Raw genomic sequence first — 6,000 nt, 5'->3', positions numbered from 1 at the left:
ACTAGAAACAACCCACATGTCCTTCAAAGGGTGAATGTTAAACAAACTATGATACATCTGAACCAAGAAATAAGTAGTAACTCAACAATTTAAAAAATTGTTATAGGTGAAGCAACTTCAATAAATTTCCAGACAATTATGCTGAATAAAAAAAAAAAGAAATCCCAAAATGTTATATACCATGTGGTCCCATTTGTATAACACCTTGATATGACAAGATTATAAAAATGGAAAATAGATTAGTGGTTATCAAGGGTTAAGGAATGGGTGGAAGTAAGAGGGAAGTGTGGCTATAAAATGGCAATATGAGTGATTATTATGATAGGGGAATACTTTATGTCTTGATTATCAATGTCAGTATCCTAGTTGTGATATTTACTATACTTTTACAAGACGTTATTGGGGAAAACTGGGTAAATGGTACATGGGATCTATGTATTATCTCTGCATGTAAATCTACAATTATATCAAAATTAAAAGTTTAATTGAAAAAAAAGCAGGTTTTCCATGGAACTTTACAAACTGATTGTAAATGAACATAGAAAAGCAAAATGATAGTGTAAAGGAGCAAAGACAGGGATACGTCAGACTAGGAAACTTCAGGGCTTCATCCTTTTATAAAAGCAAGTGATTAGATAGCAGAAACTGTCAGAGTCAACTTTTAAAGAATTTGGAAAATCAGTAAAATAAACTTACAGCAACCAAGGGATGACTTGATAAAGAAAGAAGCTTCTCTATGTGGTAGGAGAGTGGTACAAGAGTGCTGTGGCATTTGAAAGCGCCTGAGTACCATTTCTCACACCCCAAACCGCAACAGCCATGAGAACAGCACCCTGCACTCCTGACACAGGATGCTAGTGCCAGAGGAAGCAATACAAAAACCTTATTCTTAAAGAATTATAGTGTGAGTTTCACCCTGTCTTGTAGTTTCATCAAAAACCAGCACAAAAGCTTCCTTGTGTTTCACCCAACTCAAGTGTCCCCAGAGCTGGGCTGCATACTAGAAAAGGCCTCAGAAAACCTAAGCTTTCAACTCTGAGTACCCTTCGATCTCCATTCACGTAGGAAGTGAATGCTAAAGCAGAGTTTTAAATAGCCTGGCTAAGGATTGAAGAAGTGCCCAAACACAAAGCAAATCTACAAAGACTGGGAAAATGTTATCTTTTAATTTTTTTCTCCCTCTCCTCCTCTCCTTTTTCTCCTCCTCATCCTTCTTCTTCTTCCTTTTTTTTTCAGTACCAAGTGTCTAAGGCACCTCTGTCAAGACACAAGCTTACCACTAAGCTGGCAGAGCATAGACTTCAGTGGCTACATATGATAAAACACACACACACACGTACATGCACACACACATACACACACACACACAGAGACTTAAAACTAGTTTAGAAAATTCACTGAGTAAGTAAACAACCACAACCCACACCAAGCAGGAAAAATAAGCCTCGAGGAAGAGGAAATAATCTGATTTTTAGATTTGCCACATTTTAATATTCAAAAGAACTAGTACTCAACAAAATAAATTATGAAGCATGAAAAGAAATAAGAAAGTATGGCCCGTTCACAGGGCTATTTCTATTCATTAAAAAATTAATAGACACTGTTCATGAACATATCCAGCCATTAGATCTATTGGAAGAAGGCTTTAAATAAACTGTATTACATAAGCTTAAAGAAGTAAAGAAAGCATAGAAAAAGAACTTTAGGAAATGAGATAAATGTTGTCTCAACAAACAGAAAATAGCATGACACACAGCTGTAGTCTCTGCTACTTGGGAGACTGAGGCAGGAGGACTGCTTGAGACCAGTTTGAGGCTGCAGTACACTATAATCATGCCACTGCATTCCCACCTGGACAACGTAGTGAGGCCTCATCTCAAAAAAAAGAGACAGAGAGAGAATGTGTCAATAAAGACCTAAAAATTATAAAAGAGGATCAAATAAAGATTCTGGAGTTGAAAAAATTCACTACAGGTTTTCAACAACAGATCTGAGCAAACAGAAGAATTGATTAACTTAAATATAAATCAACTGAGATGATCCAATCAGAGAATCAGAAAGAATGAAGAAAAATGAGCATAGCCTAACAAACTATGGGGCACCAACAAGATACTAACTATGCATAATGGTAATCACAGAAGGAAGGGGAAGAGAGAATGGCGTAGAGAGAATTCTTGAAGAAATTGTGGCTAAATATATTCCAAATTTAATGAAAGACACAAACCTACACATCCAAGAGCTCAATGAACTCTATGCCTATGGAAGATAAATGCAAAGAGATTCACACCAAGGCATATGCTAGCCAATTTTTCAAAAGACGAAGGTAAAATTTTGGAATAGCAAAAGAGAGGCAACTCATTCCATACAAGGGATCCTCTGTAAGACCATAAGCTAATTTCTCTCCAAAAGTCAGGGGGCCCAGAAGGAATAGGATGACATAGTTACATATTTAAAGTGCTGAAAGAAAATTTAAAAAAAAAAATCTGTCAACCAAAAATTCAATATCTGGTAAAACTATCCTTTAAAAATGAAGGGAAAATCAAGATACCAGATTTTTTAAACCTGAGGGAATTTGTCACTAGATTTTTTTTTTTTTACAAGAAATGCTAAAGGAAGCCCTCTATGCTGAAATGAAAGGACACTAGACAGTAACTTGAAACCACATGAAAAAATAAAGAACAAAGTAAAGAAAGCTATATAGTAAACATAAAAGCCAGCAGTGTGGAGATAAACTCTGGAACAGAGATCACAGAATCAGATTTATACACCTAGACGGAAACCTGATAAATGAAAGAACTAGCATTGCAAATCAGTGGCAATGGGATGAATGTATCAATAAACTATGCTGGGACAATTGATTGTACCTATGGAAAAAAATGTAGTAATATCTTCTGCCCTATAAACAATCAATTCTAGATGGAGCAAGAACTTAAATAAGAAAAGAAAGACTTAAACTTTAAAAAGGAATAAGAAAATATATTTATCACTTCAGGGTAATAAATAATTTTAAGGCAAACAAAAACAATAAACCAAAAAGGAACAGATTGATAAGGGATTCCTATCTGAAATCAGTTTTTAAATCCCATGAATTAAAATGTAAAAGTCAAACAAACTGCTGGGTACAGTGGCTCACACCTGTAATCCTAGCATTTGGGATGGTGAAGGCAGGCAGATCTCTTGAGCTCAGGAGTTCAAGACCAGCCTGGATAACATGGTGAAAACCTGTCTCTTCAAAAAATACAAAAATTAGCCAGGAAGAACAATTTTTAACATTTTTCTTACTAAAAATGAAAAAAAGGACATAATGAAAAGTTTTTTTTATAGGAGATGAAAAGACAGTAAACATGAGAAATTTCTCAATGTTAATTGCGATCAAGGAAATGTATAGTAATTCTACCATGAAATACAATGTCACATCCAAATAGACTACAAAATTAAAGTCTAAAAATGCCAGGTATTGGTAAGGTTGGTAGGTTGGTGCAAAAGTAATCGCAGTTTTTACCATTATGTTTAATGTCAAAAATCATAATTACCTTCGCACCAATCTAATATACAGGCCAAAGAAAACTCTCATACACTGCTTGTATATAGAGTAAATTGGTAAAAATCACTTTGGAAAGCAAGTTGGAATTACTTGGAAATAGTGAATTTGTGCATACCCAGCAATACCACCTCTAGGTATAGATCTTAGAAAAACATCTGAATACATGAGCATGAGGAAACTTACACAAGAACATTTAGAGTAACATTTTTGTGATAATAAATCAATCCAAATACCCAAAAAGGGAAGAACAAAAAAATTAATTGGGATGCATTCTTGAAATGGAATACTATGCAAGAATGAAAATATGCAAATTAAAGACATATGCATCAACATAAATAATTCTCAAAAACATATGAGTGAAAATAGCAAGTTATAGAATAATACATTATAATTTCTTTTATACAAAGTTCAAAAACAGACAAAATGAAACAACACTGTAACACATATTTATTTGAACATATGCTATAATCTCTGCATAGTTTAATATATATTCATATATGGTAAATTTTAAGGGAAATAAGGAAATAAACATAACTCTGGATGCTGGTTACTTTTAGGGTAAAGGAGAGAGGATGCAATGGGGTAGAGAATGGGGGTGCAACTGGGCAGGAACTCACAAAACAAAGGCTTTCAAAAGTAAAGGTAGTATTTTATTTCTTAAGCTGAATTGTGAGCAGTGATCCTTTTTTTATTTTTAGATGCTACTTAACATATATATATTCTTCTAGTATGCTATATTTCACAAAATAAAGTATTATATTCACAATAGATCATTAAGCATTTTCTTTACAATAAAAAGTGAAACAAAATCTTAGGAAAATTGATCAAGTCTATGTTTTAGAAAGATTATTCTGATAGATATAAGAAGAGAGACTACTCTACTATATAGAAGGGAGAAAATGAAATTCTAATCTGGGCAATGCCAAAAACAGATTTAAAGAGAAACCTGTGAACATATAATTGATGAAACTGCTGATAGAATGGATGCAATGACATTGATGTAATTTGTGCCTGGCATATTACTAGGAGGATGGTGTTGATGTCCAAAGAGAACTGTAGGGAAATCCCTAACTGAGAGGTGGGAGGAGAAGGAGGAGCAAGCAATGGAAAGGTAGAAAGATACCCACAAGAGAACAGCATCCCAAAAGCCAAGTGAGGATTAAGAAGCTAGAGTTTGGACTGGATAGCTTCAATCACTGAGAAGTATGATTTGAGGTCCTCTGCTGATACAAAATGTACAGGAATAGTTTTCCAAACTTGAGGACAATAAAAAGGGTTTGGACTAGCAGCTATGGGAAGTATAGTAGGGGGAAAAAACAGAGACAAAAAGACCGTTCCATAGCAAGGAGGGTCCATAGCTGAAGTTGGATGGCACGAATTTGTAGAAGCCAGCTGGCAGCATTCATGACCTACTCCAGCAAACTTGGCTACCAGGAAGCAGCTATCGAGGTTGTAAATGTCCTCTCATCTAAGACCTACAGACACACATGTTTGGGCTAACTAGTCAGAGGTGTATTAAAAAACTTAGGCCATATAAAGGAGACATTGTAAATCCTTTATACCAGGAAATATCATTTCTATGGATAACTAAATATTTCCACTTAGGCATAGCTTTTTCAGGATCCTGGTTGGTCAGAATTTTCAGAAAAACTTTGCAAGAGGAAGGTTACAAGGGGCAGACTACAGTCCCTGCTGCAGCAGTTGACTTCGAGGCAGTAGCTGAGGTTAATCTTCTCTCCCTAAAATCACCTGTCTCAGTCCATCTTTCATTGCTCTAAAGGAATACTTGAGGCTGGTAATTCATAAAGAATACAGTTTTATTTGGCTCGTGGTTCTGCAGGATGCACAGGAAGCATTGCACAAGCATCGCTTCTGCTGAGGACCTCAGGCTACTTGCATTCATGGTGGAAGGCAAGGGGAGCAGATACCACACGGCAAGAGAGAGAAGAGGCAGGTGCCAGGCTCTTTTTAACAATCAGTTGTCATGGGAACAAATGGAGTGAGCACTCATTACCGTGAGGATGACATTCACATGGGATCCACCCCCGTGACCCAAGACGCCTCCCACAAGGCCCCGTCTCCAGCATCTCCAACATTGGGGATCAAACAATATTTGAAAGGGACAAATAAACCACAGCGCCACCCATGGTAGAGTCTCCCTTTCGGTTAGCACTGCTGGATCGGGCTGCTTGCCTGGTGTGTTGACCCGGGTTCTCATCTCTAGGATCTGTTTCCATGTCCTTCTCAGACCATAGTTACTGTGTTTGCTCTTTCACAGTCACAATGGGCCTGAGAAGCAACATATTCCCCATTACGTAGCAGCAGCCCTGCCTCTAAGTTTATTCTGCCCATTTACACCTGCCAAATAGAGAAGATTGACGTACCTTGGGGCAACTGCTGCCTGGCAAGGGCTGCAGTCTCCTCTGCCTGCCATTATGACCTCGTTACCCGGTATG

The sequence above is a fragment of the Saimiri boliviensis genome, chromosome 5 (genome assembly GCF_048565385.1).
Source record: "Saimiri boliviensis isolate mSaiBol1 chromosome 5, mSaiBol1.pri, whole genome shotgun sequence".
NCBI lineage: Eukaryota > Metazoa > Chordata > Mammalia > Primates > Cebidae > Saimiri > Saimiri boliviensis.
The sequence above is the reverse complement of the archived record's forward strand: the minus strand, read 5'-3'. Positions refer to the sequence as shown.